Source organism: Dasypus novemcinctus, chromosome 3 (assembly GCF_030445035.2).
Source record: "Dasypus novemcinctus isolate mDasNov1 chromosome 3, mDasNov1.1.hap2, whole genome shotgun sequence".
In the NCBI taxonomy this organism is placed as follows: Eukaryota; Metazoa; Chordata; class Mammalia; order Cingulata; family Dasypodidae; genus Dasypus; species Dasypus novemcinctus.
Window position 1 is genome coordinate 149,563,055 of NC_080675.1, and position 21,911 is coordinate 149,584,965.

At 42.8% G+C, this 21,911-nt stretch overlaps 1 protein-coding gene and 1 long non-coding RNA gene across 2 annotated transcripts in view; one reads left to right on the plus strand and one right to left on the minus strand.

Moving 5' to 3' along the window:
- Window positions 1-17,338: 17,338 nt before the first annotated feature.
- LOC131278032 (uncharacterized) lies at window positions 17,339-20,291 on the minus strand. The gene is made up of 2 exons (XR_009185147.2): window positions 20,185-20,291; window positions 17,339-17,884 (listed from the first exon to the last, which is right to left on the minus strand). It is a non-coding gene; the product is annotated as an uncharacterized lncRNA (long non-coding RNA).
- A 185-nt stretch (window positions 20,292-20,476) lies between these two features.
- The window catches only part of ARID3B (AT-rich interaction domain 3B), a 68,210-nt gene continuing 66,775 nt past the window's right edge, over window positions 20,477-21,911 (plus strand). The window contains exon 1 of the mRNA XM_004476632.5: window positions 20,477-20,640. The gene's annotated coding sequence lies outside the window, so the exon portion shown is untranslated. The remainder of the gene's footprint in view (window positions 20,641-21,911) is intronic.

The window sequence follows — 21,911 nt, forward strand, 5'->3', positions numbered from 1 at the left end:
CCTCAATGCTATGTTTGTGAAATTCAGCATGTTCTTTCATGAAGCAACCATTTATTCTCTCTCATTGATATATAGCATTCTATTATAGGAGCATGCCCCAATTTGTTTATTCTATCATTGATGGACGTTCAGATTGTTTCCAATTTTTAGCCATTATGTATAGTGCTTCTATGAACATTCTTGTCTTGTCTTTTGGAGTCACATATATGCATTTCTGTACATTTTGCTTGTACACATGTGTGCATTTCTGAGGGTATATAGCTAGGATCTAAACATCTGAGTCATAGCTGTGTCTGTATAGCTTTACTAGATACTGCCAAATATTCTTCCAAAGTGCCTGCTCCTATTTACTCCCTCAGGAGCGTTGAAAGAGCATTCCAGTTGTTCCACATCCCCCAAACACTCGATGTCATCAGTTGTTCTAATTGTAGCCATTCTTGTTGCTGTATCTCACTGTGGTTTTAATTTGTATTTCCCCGATGACTAATGAGGTTGAAAACTTTTGTGTTTATCAGTCAATTGAATATCCTCTTCTGTAAAGTGCTTGTTCATGTCTTTTGCCCTTTGAATTGTCTATTTTTTTCTTATTGATTTGAAATGTATTACATTGATAAGGGTGCACTTTCAAATAGGTGAACAGCAAATATCTTCTCCCTCTCTGTGGCTTGCTTTTTTGCTCTCTTAATGGTGTCTTTTTTTTTAAGATTTGTTTTTATTTATTCCTTCCCCCACCACCCCCGTTGTCTGCTCTGTGCCCATTTGCTGTGTGCTCTTCTGTGTCCACTTGTATTCTTGTCAGCGGTGCTGGGAAACTACATCTCTTTTTTATTGCATCATCTTGTTGTGTCAGCTCTCCATGTGTGCGGCACCATTCCTGGGCAGGCTGCGCTTTTTTCACGTGGGGTGGCTCTCCTCACGGTGTGCACTCCTTGCACGTGGGGCTCCCCTGTGTGGGGGACGCCCCTGCATGGCACAGCACTCCTTGTGCGCATCAGCACTGCATGAGCCGGCTCATGACATGGGTCAGGAGGCCCTGGGTTTGAACCCAGGACTTCCCATGTCATAGGTGGACGCTCTATCAGTTGAGCCAAATCCGCTTCCTGTAATGGTGTCTTTTGATGAACAATGTTCTTAATTTTAATAAATTCAAATTATCCATCTTTTTATGCTTAGAGCTTTTTGTGTTCTGTCCACTCATTATTTTTAAAATATAAAAAAACACAAAATAATTCTTATTTTGTGTATCGATATATAAATAATTCTTTTTTGAACCACCTAAGATAATGTTAGGTAACACCAGTGGTGCTCACTGGTCTTGCTGGATGATGCCCAAACTGCCTAACATGACAACTGTGATCATGCCCCCGCCAGACCCTGCAGCCTCCTCTCACTCCTCCCTTCTCTGTACTGGTCTTCTAGCTATTCCAAGCTGCTCTAGTTTTTCTTTCATGTAGCATGCCATTGCTAATCACCTGCCTTCGTCTGTCACTTTATCTAAGCATGTGCTTTGGAATCAGTAGTTCCAGAAACAGCAGTAGGTCAGGAACTGTCATGGCTATTCCTTCCCCACTTCCCTACCAGAGTCCTGATTGTGTCCAGGCACCCAGCCTCATGCATGTGGCCCCGTGCCTCAAGGCAGGATGATCCCGTGCCCAGCTGCAGGAGGGGAATCCTAACAGCCTGACCCAGCCATAGCTCCACCCTCCTCCTGCCGTGGGCATGGGACCCAGGTCTGACTAAAGAGATGAAAAGGCTCCTGGGAATGGAATCCTATCTCCTGTCAAGAAAAACAGGCAGGGTAGCGGACTTGGCCTAGTGGTTAGGGTGTCCGTCTAGAACATGGGAGGTCCGCGGTTCAAACCCCGGGCCTCCTTGACCCATGTGGAGCTGGCCCATGCGCAGTGCTGATGTGTGCAAGGAGTGCCCTGCCATGCAGAGGTGTCCCCTGCGTGGGGGAACCCCACGCGCGAGGAGTATGCCCCATAAGGAGAGCCGCCCAGTGCAAAAGAAAGTGCAGCCTGCCTAAGAATGGTGCTGCCCACATGGAGAGCTGACACAACAAGATGACACAACAAAAAGAGACACAGATTCCCGTGCCGCTGACAACAACAGAAGCGGACAAAGAAGAAGATGCAGCAAATAGACACAGAGAACAGGTAACCGGGGCGGGGGCAAAGGGGAGAGAAATAAATAAATAAATCTTTAAATAAAAAAAAAGAAGAACAGACAGAGAAGCGGACTTGGCCCAATGGATGGGGTGTCCGCCTATCACATGGGAGGTCTGTGGTTCGAATCCTGGGCCTCCTTGACCCGTGTGGAGCAGGCCCACGCACAGTGCTGATGCACACAAGGAGTACCGTGTCAATTAGGGGTGTCCCCCACGTAGGGGAGCCCCATGCACAAGGAGTGCACTCTGTAAGGAGAGCCACCCAGTGCAAAAGAAAGTACAGCCTGCCCAAGAATGGCGCCGCACACACGGAGAGCTGACACAACAAGATGATGCAACAAAAAGAAACACAGATTCCCAGTGCAGCTGATAAGGATAGAAGCAGTCACAGAAGAACACATAGTGAATGGACACAGAGAGCAGACAACTGGGGGAGGGGAAGGGGAGAGAAATAAAGAAATTAAATAAATAAATAAATCTTAAAAAAAAAAAAAAAGAAGAAGAACAGACAGGGGTGGCCCGCTGCTTACACTGGAGGTCATAGTGCTGAGAGAAAATCTCACACACTGATGACAGAGGTGCGTGGGGACCTGACTGAAGGAACCTGGGCCTTTAAGGACATCTAGTGCCAGTGAGCATACTATGCCTGAAGAACACCCTTCTGCTGGTCTGCATATCCTTACGATTTAAGCCAGTTTGAATAGAGCTTCCTTTTCTTTCTCCTGACAGTCTCTCTCTAGGACAAGATCATAACTGACCTTGGATGACTGAATGTAGATTCATTGGTGGATTATGATGTACAAGGCTGTTGTACAGGGCCCCAGGCTTGGTTTAATGTTCTCTCATCACCATTCTGAAATTCTTAACTTGCAAGAGAGGGGCCCTGCATTTTCATTTTAAAGTGGGCCCCTTGAGTCATGTAGCTGGTCCTTGTAATGTGACATTTATTTCCTTGATCTCCTTGCTTTTCTTTATCTGCCTTCTCGGTCTTTGATTTTCACACTTTCATCCTTGAAACACTAGTCTAGACTCCTCACCTGCAAAGCCTACCAGCTTAACTGTGGAGTGAGTAGGTTGAACCATTCATCTGCTGACCTCTGTGGATACCTTCCAGTATTGTTAAGAACTCACTTTTCCCCAACCCATTTTGGTAAGCAATGGCTTTTTAGTATCCCAAAAGTGACCTGTACAATGCAAAATCCAAGCTTAATTCCAAATCTTCTTCGGTAGGTTCTTCATGTCACTTTTAAATCCCAACTTCCATTACTCTCTAATGGAAATCTCTCATTTCGGCCAAAATGAAAACAATAATATTAATGAAAACAACACATTTGAATAGCAATTTACAAGCTGTCTTCACACGTATTACAACATATGAGCCTCACAATAATTCTGAGATAATTTAAAAAACAATTACCTTGTACCTTAATTCTATTACAAATAGAGTTTGTTGATAAGCATTATATAAAATCTATTATTTAAGCTCTTTAGTGCAAAAGTCTACAAACCTAATAAGTATAATGCTAGTTCTTTCACATATATACAAATTTTTTTTTTTCCGAACCATTTGAGAGTAAATTGCGGGCATGATGCCCTTTTACCCCTAAGTTCTTGAGTGTTTGCTAAAACAGGGACATTCTCTTACATAACCATGGCACAATTATCAAAATCCTAAAATTAACATTAATAAAATAATATCATTTAATCTAGAGGCCTTATTCAGATATCATCATTGTCTCAATAATATCCTTTATAGCAAAGAGAAAAGGCAATTATTTTTCTGGTTCAGGATACAATCCAGGAACACATGTTGCATTTAGTTGCCAAATAGCTTAGTTTCTTTCAAGCTGGAATAATTCTGTGGTCTTTCTTTGACTTCCATGACCTCACTTTACTAGTATAGGCCAGATATCTTGTACAAAGCCCTTCAGTTAGGATTTATTTGATGTTTCTTCATGACTAAATTTAAGTTATATATTTCTGGCAGAATATCATAGAATAATGAATTCATGTTCTTCTCAGTTCATTATTCAGGAGGCACATGATATCTATTTGTCCCATCACTGGTGATGTTTTAACTTTGACCCCAAGGTTTAGGTTGTAGCTGCCAGATTTCCCCCCATAAAATTTGTTTTTTATCCTTTTGTAATGAATAAGTATCTTATGGAAAATATTTTGAAACTATACTATTTTTCATAAAACTTTTACCCACTAGTTTTAGCATCTGTTGATGCTAAATTTACTAATTCTTTCAATTGAAAAAAAGTGATTTATGAAACAATGGTTTTTAAAAATCCGAACAATGTAGTAAATACCATGAACAATAATACTGGAAAAAGTGAGTCTCCTTCTGATACCAGGCCCTTACCAGATCCCCAAAGGCAAACCCTGTTACCTATCTCTTGTGTCTCCTTGTGGCAAAGACAATGCCACATGATCCTGAACCTATTTCATTTTATTCTTCCTGGACATGAAGAAAGACAATATTTTCTACCCTTCTTTGCATTTGCAGTGAGGCTGGGCCCATGAGACTAGTTCTGGCTCAAGGGCTATGAACAGAAGTGATAAGTGCTTTCATGGCCAAGGCACTTAGTATCAGCATGTGACTCTTCAGCTCTCTCTTCCCTTGCAACAACAACTGTGGAAGTCATGCATTTAGACGGTGGAGACACAAGATGGAAACAGCCTAGATCCCTGGGTCACCACATGGAGGACAGCTGCTATTCTGAAGCATTGCCAGACTCACATTCTTGCATGCACAAGAAAGATAAGCCTTTCATGTGCTAATATTACTACAGCATAACTTAACCCATCCCAATAAAATCCTTTCAGAAATATTCCTCACATATTTAAATATATGTATTTATGCATAGTTTTATTTTATGTCAATGAGCACATTATGCAATTATTCTGTACCTTCTTTTTCTCACCTAACAACTTATCTCTGAGGTTTTTCTACATCCAAATATATAGCTCATTGAAGATTTGCCAAGTATTCTATTCTATGAATTTAATTTAATATATTTAGGAGGATGTTTCTTTAATTTACATTTTTGAATAGTTACTACATACACATGGTATAAAACAGTCCAAGAGTGTATGTGAAAAATTCTCCCTCCCACTGCTATCCTGAGCCAACAAATTCCTCACCAACAGTAACCAATAGTTTCTATCCCATATGTGTACTTACAGAGATATATTATATATAATATGCTTAAGTGAACTTCATTTTAGTCTCAGATTTGGCTGAGACTTGAAAATAATAAGGCTACATTTCAAAGTGAAGTACAAATCCACCAACACAGGATTTGCAAAATGGGAATGTAGAAAACCAACTTTGCACTCTTAGTTCACCACCCACCTCCAGCCTGTAAAAGATGTTGGGGAAGTTGACAAAAAAAAGGAGATTAAAAATTTTGGGAGAAAGCTATTGCCACCACCCCTAACCTTATCCAAAGGCTGAAAGTCCCCCACTTCACACTAATATAAAGAGTTTTACTGGACCCACACAACAGAACATCCTATGTGCACCCTCAAATTCGAGAGCCACCGTAGGCTGATATCTGAGTTGCCTAGGAAATGAAGAAGCTGAAGGGCTGGCTGAGGCACAGAAGAGGCGGTGGTTTGGGACGTAGTGGCATTTGCAATGAGTCAAACGAATGTGTTTTCTGCTTGTGTGATTCACAAAAGCAGGAGCTCTGAGATGGGTTTCCTTGCACCTTGTTTAAGAAAACTGTCTGGAGAAGTAGGTGAACTTCAGCAGAAGGAAGGTGGAAGTGTCCCACCAGAAGCCTAGAATCTCTGAAAAGAATTGTAAGCAAACAACTATTTTAAAAAATGCATTCACCTTTGTAAAAGACTGCAAAGTTGAGATCCCCAATGATGGGAGGAAGGAACTTTAAAGCATTCAGGAATGTGGCCCACAAGAGACAGTTTTAAACATCTGCCAAACCCAGAGTGCAGTTGCCACACATGGCAGTATTAGTCAAACAAGAATTTTATTGTCTTTGCTATTACTTCTTCCATATGTTCCGACTTTAACAGGCCTTATGGTCGTGGAAGTCATTCACTGCGCAAGCTTGCTGGCTGAAGGTGGAAATGGGGCTGAAATCCAGCCTGCTTTCTACTCTTCGAACCATATGGCCTGGCATTGGGCTGAACCCATCTGGAGGAAGTTGTTCCTTTTTCTAATTTTGGTGGAGGTCTAGTTCTCTCACCATGAGGTTGCCTGCACCCAAAGAGGCACCCTTTTTCCTAAGCGACACAAAGACACCATATGGACTAGTAGCCATCAAGCTTGGAGGGATTAGAAACAGTGGCTAAAAAAAGAAAAGAAAAGAAACAGTGGCTAGCAAGATGGGGAAAGAAATAGAACCTGTTGATCGAGGAAGAAGCAAAACTAGCCATACCCTCCTTTTCCACAGTAGGTGACCCTCCTCACAGAGGCCCAAGCTGGAAAAGAGAGAGAGAGAAGACTTGTTTTAGCCACTATTAGAAGGGGCTGGATGTTTTCATTACTTAACTGATACTGTTGGGGAGACAATACCTAAGAGTGACGAGAAAAGTCGAGGGACTTCACCAAGATTTCTTCTAAGGGGTCAGGGGAAAACTAGCCTCAGAGAACAAGTGAAAGGACCAAGGGAGACTAAAATTTAAGTTGCTTTCTGGTTTACACCCTCTAGTGGAGGTCTTCTAATAAGCATTCTTTCCTTTAGGCACAAAGCTAGACTGCATTTTCCAGCGTCTCTTGCAGTTTGGTAAAACCTTTTGACTGAATTCTCTCGGATGGAATGTGAAATGGGCTAAGGTAAACGCGACAAGGCCACTTCTAGGACCTGCCTATACAAACCTCCCATGAAAACGAGTTTCTTCTCTTCCCCCTTCTGCCAGCAGGATGGCCTTTGAATGACTGCAAGGAGAGCTGCCCCACCAAGCTGAACTGCTGTCCATGGCTAGCATTGAGAGCATTACATTCTAGCTTTTCTTGTGTTAATCACAAAATTCTTTCAAATCTGAAAAACAAAAGTAGAATTTATTTCTTCCAGCATAAGGGAGAACTGCAAGGAGACATGGGGTCTCATACAGAATTTGAAAGAAGTGTGGCATTTAGAGTGAATGTAACTATTTGTCTTTGATTGCTTCAAAGGGAAGCAGGGTTACTGGTCGACTGGGTGGCTTTCAGGAACTAACCTGTTAAAGTAGGATTTGGTGGCTGGGGGTGATTCAGCATAAGACTGAGGCTTACTACTCTTAAAATTTCCTGTGTAAGTGCCTGAGGACATGAGTAAGTTCCTTCAGGCAAGAGTACAATTTTCCATTCTCATCTCTCTTTTGGCCCTCCTTGACAGGGCACAGAAAAGGTCTTTACATATCATCTGGAATAGTGATGGGCAGACTTTTTTGTAAAGGGCCAGAAAGTAATTTGAGCTCTACTGCCTCTGCTGTAACTACTCAACTTTGCTGTTGTAGCGCAAAACAGCCATAGACAATACACAAATGAGGGACTGTGGCTGTTACAAAAACAGGTGGTGGACCACTTTTGAACCTGGGTCATCGGTAGCTGACCCCTGGTCTAGAACTCTAGATCTAGTTCACTGTCATGGCTCTCCTTAGGTGGTGAGATAGTGTTTGTAGTGACTACCATGATTTCATTTTGGTTTTGATTCAGAATCATCTGTTTTAACACCTAATGAGACAGCCACCAAACAGTAATAGCAAGGAGATGGCATCTGACTGCAACATAAACATAAACATATGACCAGTAGAATACAGAACTGGAAAGTGCACCAAAATCATGATTCAAGTTTTCACAGATTAAACCCCCATAAAACATCCTCTTTTTTTTTTTTTTTTTTAAGATTTATTTATTTTCCTCCCTTCCCCTCCTCCCGCCCTGCTGTTTTTGCTGTCTGTGTTGTCTTCTTTTCTCATTTTCCCTCCTCTAGGATTCACAGGGATTCGATCCTGGAGACCTCTGACGGGGAGAGGAGTTCCCTGTCAATTGCACTACCTCAGTTCCTGGTTTCTGCTTGAAACTTAAAGTTATTTGCTTACAATTCTTTTTAGAGATTCTAGGCTTCTGGTGAGACACTTCTACTTGACTCTTCACTTGTTTCTCTTTTGATGTGTCTTCAACTTGCTGCATGACTCACTTGCACGGGGCCCTGGCTCACCACACGGGCACTTGCACGGGCACTGCCTTGTCACGTGGGCACACTTTCTCTTCTTTTTCACCAGGAGGCCCAGGTCCTCCCATATGGTAGGCGGAAGCTCTATCACTTGAGCCACATCCGCTTCCCAAAATGTCCTCTTCTTGATCTGAATTATGGGAACAAGACAAAGAAATATTGACCAAGTAGCTATTTTTTGTTTTGTTTTGTTTTTTAATTATTCAAGGTTTCTCCATTCTTTTTGATAAGGCTGAAAAATGTCAGAGGTCTTTGGGCATATAAATGTAATATTTTCCCTTTGCACAGCATAAGTTCATTTTAATGAGACAGAGAGGATGTCTAAGGTAACTCTATTTGGCTTACTGCCTGTCCTATGTTAGTGACTTCTTATGATAACAAGTCTAAAGCTTGGGTGTTCTTTGTCAAGTTTTCCATTATCTATGTAGCATAAGCTTGAAGAACTCTCCCAAACTCATGTACCTCCTGCAAGGCATGGTGAGAAGTTGTCTGTGAGAAGAAAAATATTGTCTCAATTCCCCTTTAGTTGGTCTCTGAATTAAATCCACACCTATGTTCATAGCCACTATGTCAAAGTTTGATCATTTATATATTGGGGATTAAGGACCTTCCCTTTATACAATATTGATGGTCTCTGAGTGAGGTCCTGAATTATTCTAAATGTAGGCATCAGTTGCCATAAATAGAAACTTATCAATTTGTAGGGAATAACCAGGAGGCCTTTATTCCATTAATCAAGCACCACTCATTAGGAGCTACCCCGAGACTGGGTAATCCAGAACTCTCTTTATGGATCCTGATAAAGTTAGTGGAGCTGAGGCTACTTCCGTTTGAAACTAATTTCAAACGTGCAAGAGTGTTTTTGTATGTCTGTGGTGTGGTAATGGTTGCAAAGGTTAAGAAGCAATTCTTGCCCACTAAGGGATCTTCTTCTGTATCTTGGATAGAGACTGTCTACTTCATGTAACCAACAGCTCATTCTAAGTTTATGTCCAGCAGTAAATTCTAAGGATCATCTGCTCTTTGGCAGTTCTCTAGGAACCTCAGCTTAAGTTTTCTACTAAGCGAAGTTGTTCAATTTTTATTATTGAAAAATGGATAATGCTGTGTAAACAGAGTAACATGTATCCAGCTATTGCTTGATCTTTTGGAGTCTGACTGATGTGATAAGGTCCTTTACAACAGGTTTTAGGTTTCTCAGGTGATATACACAATATACACAATTACCTGGTGTAAGGTCAATTAGACACCAATTAGATGGTTGGTGGAAGAATGTGGTGAGTGCCTATTGGTGGTAAGACTGAGTTTACAGAGTTAATCCTTTACAATATTTAGCTACATCTGCCTGCAAGAGGTTAGAAGCATGTGAGTACAGAGATTCCTAGCCCTATGGGCCTGCCTGCCAGTGACCAATTCTTAGGGAGACAGCCATGAGTACCTGAATGGGAAGAGCACAGAGCCATAAGAGCCAAGGATAATGCTTTAGGCCATGGGAACACGTATGTCTGATAATTTACCTAATTTAAGTTTTAATATTCATTTTGTTCTCCTGAACTTTTCTAGATGATTGAGGGTGATAAGGACAGTGAATCTTTTACATGAGAAGCAGCACTTTACATAGTTCAAGAATAATTGCCCCAGCAAATATGGTCCTTTATCATTAGATAAAGTAGAGAATAAACAGTCCAATAGTTTCTTAGCCACTGAGTGTTGTGGCTTTTAGATAGCAGAATGCTTCAACTTGTCCAGAAAAGAAACATGCTGTTACCAATACATATCCACAACTCATAAAGAGAAGTAACTGTGTGAGGTCCCTTTGGAAATGTTTCAGGGGTCCCTTAGGACATGGTTCCAATTTATGCCCCACCTTTAAAATGTTTCCATGTTGTTTACAGCTGAGGCATGCATTGAATGCTGTCCAAGAAAAAGTTCCCCACCAGTTATATATTTTTTTCTCTATCTGGCTGCATCATGGTCTTTTTTTGGTGCCCTCCGAGCAAGCCTGGGATGGCTTTTTTCTTTTTTTTTTAACCAGAAGGTCCTCCATATGGTAAACGGGAGCTCAATTGCTTGAGTCACAGCCACCTCCCCCCACCAGTTACTAATATCATGGCCAATTTGTCCTCACTGTAGTAGATTGTCCCATGAAGGTCTTGAATAAGAGTCTATTTGAAGTTTTCTGGTGCTCTCTGGAAGCTGTATATATTGGAATTCTTGAATATTTCAATGAACTCATCATTCTGTTTTAAAAGAAGTCCCTGTTCAAAGGCTTCAGTCAGAGCAGTTTGTTAGCGTAACGATCTGCCAAAGTGTTTCCTTTAAAATTTTTAGCGTGGGCTTCTACCTTATGACAGCAATTTCCTTGGGTAACACCGAGACATCAAGAAACTCATTTATTTGGTGCCCATTTTTAATAGGGGCACTTGAGGAGATAAAATAATTCTTGTTGTTTTCTGAAGTCTTGGACATTGTGAAATTATGGATCATGAGTCAGATTGTCATTGTGCATTGACTGTTTCTTGCTCATATTGTAAGAGATAAGCTCAAGCAAAAACATACTGGTTTGCAAGTAGAAATGAAAAGGAATGGAGGGTTGGAGAAGCAATTGGATCCCAAGAGTAGGAAAAAAAAGGACCCAAAAGACTGAGAAACAAAGGGCCACTAAGAATTTTCATTTAAACAGAGGAACTCAGCACTACTTCTAAGGACAGTTTAATGTTTCCTTCCCACCTAAGCCAATTGTTTCATATGGCCTCATTGTAATTACCATTAAGTTGAAAGAAAGAGGCATAGAGCAAAGAAATAGAGACATAAATGAGAATTGATATTTACATCTCGGAAAAAAAAAATCTCAGGGCATGATTTCTGGCACAAGAAATGGCTTAGAAGCAGAGAGATCTGAGAAGTTTCTGAGGGAATTATATTGCCAAAAGCCCACAGGCCTGGCCAAAATAAATAAATAAAGTCATAAAACAACACTTGGATCTCCAAACCTGCACCAGCAGGAAGCAGGCTATGAGCACTGACTAGTCCCCAAGGAGGGCTGCTCCCAACTTCACTAGCAGTCATGGAGAACAATGGCTGAGGAAGAACTTGTCAGAGGGCAAAAAACCAGGGTATAAGGAGAACAATGATAAGAGAATTTCTCCCAAAGAGCAAATTCCGGGTCTAATCAAGAAACTTCCTCCACTGCCAGGAAAGGGAGTTCATAATGGATATCTAGCAGGGTTCTGTAATTGCCTTGGACATGACTGTTGTGTTTCCCATTCTCCCTTATCCAAATAGTTTTTATTGCACTTTTCCTGTCCCTGTTCCATCACTGTATAATGGGGCCAGTGGGTTTATTTGAGTAGGAATGTGGTGGAAACAACCTGGATTTTAGTTCTTATGTTACTGAGCCATAAAGAACTTCACCTAGGCAGTTTAGAGAACCCTGCAATCCAGATTTTGATATGAATGTGATACTTGGATGGGACTTTTTGTTGTCTCTCTTGGGGGATGGGGGAGTATATGTGGTGTCCAAAGGGGCTAGTTATAGTAGAGACCTCTTGTTGTCAACTGAAAGCTATTCTTCTCTTCTTTGGGCACATTACTATACCATTTCCCATACTCCCTTTCAATTTGGATGTGGCCATGTGACAACATTTTCTCTAATGTAATGTAAGTGGAAGCAAGTATGTGCCACCTTCTGACCTGAACTATAAAAATATCCCATGTGCAGCTACACCCTGTTCTTTCCCTTTTCTGATACAGACGATGAGATTCTAGGGGATGATAGATCACAAGATGGAAGGAGCCTGGGACTTTGAATGACAGTATGGAAGAGAGCCATCTCACTAACCTAAATATCTGCCCAGGACTTTAGGTGAGCAAGAAATAAATTATTTTGCTGACCCATGTCTTGAATCTATTTGTTGCTGTATTTAACTTACATTAACTAATACAACATGATTTCATATTTATTTTTTTATTAGAGAAGTTGTGAGCTTACAAAACAATTTTGTGGAGGCATTTTCGGGACTTGGAGTTGTCCTGGGTGGTGCTCCAGGGACAATTGCCGGACAATGTATGTCCTCCCATGGCCCACTGGATGGAACGTGGGAGAGTGTGGGCTATGGTGTGGACCACAGGACATGGGGTGCAGCGATGCCCAGAGATGTACTCACCAGATGCAATGGATGTGTCATGATGATGGGGGAGAGTGTTACTATGGGGGGAGTGGTGGGGTGGGGGCGGTGGGGGTGAATGGGGACCTCATTTTTTTTAAGATTTATTTATTTAATTTCCCCCCCCTCCCCTGGTTGTCTGTTCTTGGTGTCTATTTGCTGCGTCTTGTTTCTTTGTCCGCTTCTGTTGTCGTCAGCGGCACGTCAGCGGCACGGGAAGTGTGGGCGGCGCCATTCCTGGGCAGGCTGCTCTTTCTTTTCACACTGGGCGGCTTTCCTCAGGGGCGCACTCCTTGAGCGTGGGGCTCCCCCACGCGGGGGACACCCTTGCGTGGCAGGGCACTCCTTGCGCGCATCAGCACTGCGCATGGCCAGCTCCACACGGGTCAAGGAGGCCCGGGGTTTGAACCGCGGACCTCCCATATGGTAGACGGACGCCCTAACCACTGGGCCAAAGTCCGTTTCCCATATTTTTTGAATGTAATATTTTTTAAAAAATGAATAAATTGAGTAGAATTTGGAAAAAAAAAACAATTTTGCATAATGTTCAGAATTCCCATACATCACCCCTCCCCCAATACCTTGCATTTTTGTAGAACTTTTGTTACAAATTATGAAAGAACATGATCAGAGTATTACCACTAACTATTGTCCATGCTTATATTTGGTATATTTTTTTCACATACTCCTTATTATTAACACACCATGTATTAGTACTGTATATTTGTTATAGCTCAAATATGAACACTCTCATATTTGTACTGGATAACCATTCATTTGTATAAGGAGACAGTTCTCAAATTTTGTAATCAAAACTATCAGAGGGGGAAGCAGATTTGGCCCAACGAATAGGGTGCCACCTACCACGTGGGAGGTCCAAGGTTCAAACCCGGGCCTCCTAACCCCTGTGATGAGCTGGCCTACACCCAGTGCTGATGCGCGCAAGGAGTGCTGTGCCACGCAGGGGTGTCCCCCGCGTAGGGGAGCCTCATGTGCAAGGAGTGCACCCCGTAAGGAGAGCTGCCCAGCGCGAAAAAGTGCAGCCTGTCTAGGAATGGCGCCGCACACACGGAGAGCTGACGCAACAACAAAACGAGACACAGATTCCAGGTGCCGCTGACAAGTATACAAGCAGACACAGAAGAACATACAGCGAATGGACACAGACAGCGGACAACTGGGGGGGGAAGGGCGGGGAAGGGGAGAGAAATAAATTAAAAAATTAATCTTTAAAAAAAACTATCAGAGTTACATTGTATTGTGGGTTAGAGTTGATCCTATATTATAGGTAGAGTCAGGAAATTCAGTCATTACAGATACCATAATTAATGTTAAAGTAAACAACATAGAGGGTTCATCACTATTGAGGGTGAGAAGGGAAGGAATTGTAGAAAACATATTCAAATGTAAATACCATTCTCCTGGCACTTGAATTTCAGAAGTAAAACTGGAAGGCTGAACTGCCATATTAGGAAGTGACTGGTTGCTTGATGACCTCAATGTTAAGCTGAGTATTTAGACTTTTTCGGGTGGAGGAGGGGATGGGATGGAAGGGACTAGGAAAGGAAAGTGTTACATCAGTTAGCTTTAACCACTCTATTATATTCCAACATAATAGTGAATTTATAAGCATTATAAAAACAAACTTTTCTTTGGAGATACCAAAAACCCAGCTCAATTGTCAAAGATGAGGTTTCTGAATCAGATTACCAAATGAGGTTATCTTTTTTTTTTTTCCCTTTATCGGTTATTCTATTTTTTAAATTTAAAATAAAGTTTAAGGGAAGCGGACTTGGCCCAGTGGATAGGGCATCCGTCTAGCACATGGGAGGTCCGTGGTTCAAACCCTGCGCCTCCTTGATCCAGGTGGAGCTGACCCACGCGCAGTGCTGATGTCCGCAAGGAGTGCTGTGCCACGCAGGGGAGCCCCACGCGCAAGGAGTGCGCCCTGAAAGGAGAGCCGCCCAGTGTGAAAGAAAGTGCAGCCTGCCCAGGAATGGCGCCACACACATGCAGAGCTGACACACAAGATGACGCAACAAAAAGAAACACAGATTCCTGTGCTGCTGACAACAACAGAAGCGGACAAAAGAACATGCAGCAAATGGACACAGAGAACAGACAATTGGGGCGGGGGGTGGGGGAAGGGGAGAGAAATAAGTAAAATAAATCTTTAAAAAATAAATAAATAAAGTTTAAATTTTAAAAAAAGAGAAAAAAAAAGGAATTTGGGTAGTGCACATATCCTGACAAGCATAGTAGTTCTGGTGCTATTCTCTTTTAAAATTTTTAAAATTTTTATTTTCTTTTTTTTTTTTAAGATAAATAGATCACACAAAACCAAATGAGATTATCTTTTATTCCATGATATTTCAGCAGAGTTAAACATCTGTGCTGAGATTGGTTTGAATCAGTTGACGCATTCAACATGTGCTCATGCCATAAAGCTGTAAATGGAGGTCTGGAGTACCTTCTCAATTATTGAAATATATTTAATCTCAGGGATTCAATATATTTCATATTAATAAAATGTCAGGAACTTCCACTTAGCTTCCTTTAGCTAAGTATCAGGGATAAAATAACATTAAGCTTCCAACAGGGACAAAGCTATGGGTGTGGCATGTGCCGGGTGGGAGCAATGAAGACAAGGGCCCAAACATCTCAAACTGAACAAAAGCAAGTGCTCCTCTTCCTATATTTGGGTAACTCCCTTTCCACTGATGTTTCTTCAGAATACTTTGCATTCTCTGACTCATGTTTCCAAAATATTTGCCTAATGGCTTTTTTTTTTTTTAGATTTATTATTATTATTATTAATTTCTCTCCCCTTCCCCTTTGTCTGCTCTCTGTGTCTATTCACTGTGTGTTCTTCTGTGACCACTTCTATCCTTATTAGTGGCACCGGGAATCTGTGTTTCTTTTTGTTGTGTCATCTTGTTGTGTCAGCTCTCCGTGTGTGCGACGCCATTCTTGGGCAGGCTGCACTTTCTTTCACACTGGGCGGCTCTCCTTATGGGACGCACCCCTTGTGCGTGGGGGTCCCCAACGCGGGGGACAACCCTGCGTGGCACGGCACTCCTTGCGCGCATCAGCACTGCGCATGGGCCAGCTCCATACAGGTCAAGGAGGCCTGGGGTTTGAACCGCAGACCTCCCATGTGATAGGCGGACGCCCTATCCATTGGGCCAAGTCCGCTTCCCATAGTGGCTTCTTTATACTTTTCTCTTGCTGAAATTGGCAGATGTTTTTTTTCAATCCAGAGATAACAAGAGCCCAGGCCATCCTTGACAATGGAAAATGTATTTTATTGGCCTTGATATTCAACATTCATTGATAGTGCTTGGAAGTAAAGATTTTTGATGTTTGTAAAGCCCCTGGACACTAGGTGTCTGTGAAACCATTCACAGAAATTGGCAGGCCCCTGTTGATTCTCTTAGCCAACCAAACTCCTCCCAGACAGACTTCAGTTTGGGCACCCTCTCCTCTTATGTCTTGCCAGACAATGTCTGGCTGGTGACAGCTATCTCGGTTGAGGGGCCAGATGGCTCCCAAAGAGTCCCACCAGAGGCACAGGCCTATGACCAAGATGTCTTGTTCCAGGGCAGATGGTTTGAACTGCCTCCTGCTCCCTTTTGCTCTGGCAGGGTTGCTATGAGTGCTGGGGCCATCACAGAAATCTGGATGGAGCTTTGCAAAGTCAGCTTTCATTAAGTATCAAGGAGAGAGAAACAATCCAATGTTTTCAGAGGATGAGCCACTTTGGGATTGGTCTTTTTGCTTGCCTTAGAGGTCTGGCCTTTTTTATTCCCAGATGAGGGAAAGAATATAGTCAAGTCAATTAATCAGAACGTTGGCCAATCACAGAATCAAAGGCTCGGAAAGGACCTCTGCAGCAAAAGCAGGTTGAAAGATGAATGTAGCAAGAGAGCAGCTATGTCCTGGGGGAATGCTGGCCTGCCTATACCATGAGGCCTCATTACCTTGAAGTTTTCAAAATTCAGGTTTGGACCTCAGGGTTGGTTTGAGCCTTTTGGTCCTCTAAAGTGGACTGGCTTGTGACACACATCATATAACCAATGTCACCAGACACCAAATACAATAGTCTGATTTACAATATTAAAAGGACTATGAAGATGACCTAAGAATCAGCCTCCCTCTTCCACTCCACCCATCCACACCTAGGAAAATACACTGAAGCCAAGTCGGACTCAAATAACATTAGTGTGATCCATCTCCTCACAACAGATGAGGTTCTCCTTAGTAATATGTTGACTGATACACCTCCTTTCAGGGCCCGGGTTGATAAGCTATCCTTCTGCTCTCAGACTGTTATTCTTACTTGCCATTTATACCATTTACCTAGCATAGGCTTAACACATGCTAATAGAGGCTCCAGAGGCAATACCTTGATCTCAGGACAAGAAAAAACCTTAAACACCTGACTACATTTTAGTTTTCCACGACAATAAAAGGTACAGTAACTACAGGATAGTTTTTTCCCCACTTACTATGGTAATTAATCCTGAAAAAACTCTTGTAAGGCCAACTCAAGTTGAAAATATAATCAGTTAACTTCAATGGGAAATTTTTTCTGTTTCCTGAGTCCCAAAATTGACACCACTCAGACTAAAACACCAAGTCTTACTAAAATGGACACAATTATATTATTAGCACTGGCTCTCATAAACATAAAGGCATTTCCCTTCTAATTACATCATTATTCTATAATTTGGCTGCTTACCTGTTCTTTCTGGCTTTTATGCACTGTACATTTAAAACTAAGTGTATAACAAAACAAAAATACAAATGACACCCAATATTTATACAATTCCATCTTTATTTTTCAAAAAAAGATTAATGAAATGAAAACCATACAAATGTTATTACTCTTATCAAACAAGTTGAAATAATAAGACATAATGCATAACACTTTCCCTGCTATAAGCAAGCAAAACCATGGAGAAATCTGAAGGGAGAATGTCTGTGTGAAGATGATGTGTGGTGGCTGTCCTCTTTCAGATGCTCAGCAGCTCCAGGAAGTATACCAAACCAAATCAATCTTGGCAGATATAAAGAAATGCTGTTTGTGTCAGCTATCTTTTGTTGGAAAACAAACCACCATTTATTATTTCTCATGAGTCTGTGGGATTGCTAAGCAGTAATTCTGGCCTGGGTCAGCTCTGCTGGGCCTGCAGTGGTCTAGAAAGGCCTTGATCACATCTGATGGTTGGCAACTGGTTGGTCTAAGGGGCAACATCACGTCTGGCAGTTGGTTAGATGTCAGGTGGGGTGAAGGCCGTGTGTCTTTCATCATCTATCAGGTTGTGGAAGAGTTCTCAGCAATAAGAGTGGGCATGGGAAATCTGAGCACACATTAAAAGCTTGGTTTTTATTTGTCATACAATAAAATCAACTTTTTAAAGTTTTGGTGTACAATTCTATGAATTTTATTTGAACAGTTTTATTCACGTACCATATAATCCATCCAAAGTGAATCTATGGATTTTAGCACATGCATAGATTCAGGTAACCACCAACACAATCATGACACAGAATTTCATCACCTCAAAACCTCCTTTGTGCTATCCCTTTATAGTTATTCTTTCTCCCCCCCTTGGCTACCACTGATCTAGTCTCTATCACTAGTTTTAATGTTTTCAAGAGTGTCATTTTGAATTTGGCTTCTTTCGCTCAACATAAAGTCCTTATTGTTATGTCAGCATGCCAAGCTGTGTGCACAGATAATTAATTTCTTTTTGATTGCTGAATTGTATTCCATTCGGATTGGCTTCTGATTGTATTCTCACATGAGTAAATGATACCACTCTTCTACCAGTTACTTGGACCAAAACCTGGGCATCATCCCTGACTTTTTTTTTAAAGATTTATTTTTTATTTATTTCTCTCCCCTTCCCCGCCCCCCTGTTGGCTGCTTTGTGTCCATTCGCTGTGTGCTCCTCTGTGTCTGTCTGCACTTGTCAGTAGCACCAGGAATCTGTGTCTCTCTTTGTTGTGTCATCTTGCCGTGTCAGCTCTCTGTGTGTGCAGCGCCACTCCTGGGCAGGTTGCGCTTTTCTCGTGCGGGGCAGCTTTCCTTGCAGGGCACACTCCTTGTGCGTGGGGCTCCCCTATTCATGGGACACCCCTGTGTGGCATGGCACTCCTTGTGTGTGGGCCAGCTTGCCACATGGATCAGGAGGCCCTGGATTTGAACCCTGGACCTCCTATATGGCAGGCGGACGCTCTATCAGTTGAGCCAAATCCGCTTCCCATCCTTGACTCTTTCTAACCTACATATCTAATCCATCAGCAAATCCTGGTGGTTGACCTTCAAAATATTTCTGGAATCTGATTACTTCTCACTTCCTCCACTGCACTCACTTTGTTCAGGCCACTATCATCTCCTGCCTGGACTAATGCATCTACTCTTAACCCTCTGCTCCTATACTCTATTCTCTTCGAAACAGGTAGAATGATCCTATTAGAGACTTAAATCTGATCAGGTTACTCTTCTGCTCAAAACTCTCCAGTGGTTTCAGGGGTGACTCCCAAGTTACCACCATGGCTTACAAAGCTCTGCATGATTGAGCCCGTGGCTACCTCTCTGATCTCATCTACCACTCTTCCCATCACTCAATCTGTATGATCTTTCTATTCCTAAGCATGCCAAACTTGTTTCTGTCTCAGAACATTTGAACTTTGATCTCCTGTCTGAAACATTGTTTCCTAGATAGCCACATGGTTTACCTCCACAAGCCAGTTCCAATTTCTACTTAAGTGTTCCTTATTAATGAGTCCTTCTCTGACCAACCCACCTGAACTAGCAGCTATCTAACACTACAGTCAAACCCTTACCCTGCTTTGTTCTCCTTCATGGCACATACCCCTACCTGATACAATTTATTTGTTTTCTGTCTCCCACAACTAGAATGAAAGATCCTTGAGGGCCAGGAATTAGTTTTATCCACTGCTCAACCCAAGAACCCAGAAGAGTACCTGATCTGACCTAAGTTGGGTTTCAATAAATATATTTTTTGATTGGGTAAATTACAGATGGGAAGGACAAGGTGAGAACACATGTACATAGATTTCTAGATGTTAGGACATTCTACATTTGCCTTTGCTTATATAGTATGGTGATCAGGGAAAGGGGCAGGGAAAGGGAGGGTTAGAGATTTGCAGTGATAGTGGTGAGCAGATAGACTAGAAAAATGTAATTTATTTTCCAGGTACTGCTGAGGGCCCATCTAAGGTTGATAATTATTAATTTAGTGATCAATCTGTTCAGAAGGACAATTTTCTATTACAAGGTACAGACATAGAGGGTGGGGGACTAACTTCTATAAATGTAAAAGGGAAAAACAGAGTGTTGAGCTATTAATAACAGTGGTATCATAATGTACCATTTAATCTAAGATGAAGGTGACAATATTTGGCACGCAGCCCCCACCTTTGGAACTTCATAAGTGAGAATACTAATCCACGTGAGATAGTTTTAGGGGATGCAGTATCTTTAGGGGCAAGCCATGTCTCGGTTCAGGATCCACGGGAGTTCAGAGAAAAGTTGATTTGGAAGCGGGAATTCCATCGGTTTGAAAATGGGAGGCTGGGCAGCCCACCGAACCAACAGAAGCCCCTGCCATCCCCATTATCCTTTATTTACCTTCCTTCCAAATCACAGCCGGCGCCACACCAACCTCCACAAACAGAAATGTCTCAGAAAAGACTATCAGTCCGATTTTTTTCAACTCCCCGCGGAAGTGCTCACGCCGGAACTCCTCCTTGTCCACGCTTTCCCATTGGCCATAGCTTCTGCCCGTTTCAACCTGCTTCCGCCCGAGACTCAGTTGGGCGGGGCCGTCCCCCAAAGAATCACTTCCGCTGCGCCCCGCCCCTAGCTCCTTTTGGAGCCGCTTCCGGCCCGGGCCCCGCCCCATCCCTGTATCCCCGCCCCTGCCCCGCCCTGGGCCGACCGGATCGGCCCCGCGGCGCCGCTTCCGGTGCGGGCCCCGCCCCGGCTGTGGCCCCCGGCTGCGGAGGAGGCAGAGACGCAGCTGCCGCGCCGGGGCCTGAGCTGCAGCCTCCTCCAGCGCTGGCGGATCCCGAGCACCCGGCACAGGTAAGCCGCGCGGCACCCAGCTGCCTCGGCCGCGGCGGGAGCGGAGGTTGTGGCAGGTGGATGGGACTTGGAGGTGGGAGAGGAGGCAGGTGTGTAGGAGACGGGAAGGCGCTGGCGGGCGGAGCGAAAGTGCGAGCACTGAGAGGACCCCCGAGGCGCCCACTGCCCATTATAAAGGACTGGAAAGGGTAAGGGGCTCCCGGGATCTGAGAGGGCAAGGGTAAGTGGGGTTGGGGTCGTCCGAGCAGAGGCCAGCGGATTGGCTGGAAGGGCTTGGTAAAGGTAAAAGTGATAGGACTGAATTGGGGGTTATAAGGAATGGGGTGCTGGAGGTGGGGGCAGGATGGGGGACATGGGGATTTGAATGCGGCCGGGGCCGGAAGGGTCCGATATCGAAGATAGAGAGAGGGATAGGCAAGGCCGGCCTTAAAGGTGCAAGCAAGCAGTCCGTTGCACCAGTTTTGGTGGTCCGAGAACTTTAGGGCAAATGGGGAAGGGGGGGCCGCGTGATGGGATGAAGTGGTTTAGAGATTTCTGAGACGTAAGTCCTCTAAATGTAGGCAGGTGTATTGTTTGGATCAACTGGCTGCTTAGGGACTGGGGGAAGATGGGCTCTTAGAGGGGGAGGGTGTGTGTATTGAGTTGTAGAACTGAGTCATCTCAGTCTTACTAAAGCGGCTGCGAGACACCTCCCCCTCTGCTGGGGACAGCATACAGGGAAGATGGTGCCACAAGACAAGAAGCAGTTGTTCGGTGACTGGCAGGACTTGGTTGATTTTGCTTGTGATTGACTTGTGACTCTAAGGAGATTAAAAACGACCACCAAATTATTTGCTTTATTTTTTCATTTCTTTGACCCACATTGTTTTTATTTTAAATGAACACTTTTGTCAACTGGATTTAATGCGGATATAAATCTTCATGCTTTGTTACACTCTAAGAAGAGCTACAGCCGAATTAAAGTATTGCACAGGCATACTTTAGTGCCAAGAGAGGAATTAAAGGCAATAAGAGGCAAATTTGAATTTGAATTTTTCAGATTACAGAAGGCAAAAAGCAGTGCTTCTGAGATAAACAGAAAATAAGAATTCTTTTCTCTGTGTTTTTGGCCTAGCTTTAAAAATTGTATTTTTTTTTTTGCCATAACCATACAAAAATATTCATAAATCCAAGTTGTTTTTGCTAGAAATCTGATTACTTCCCCATGAGTTTTTAAGGACGCCTGAAGACATTTAGTTTTCTCTTTTTAAAAAAATTTTTCTACCCAGTCC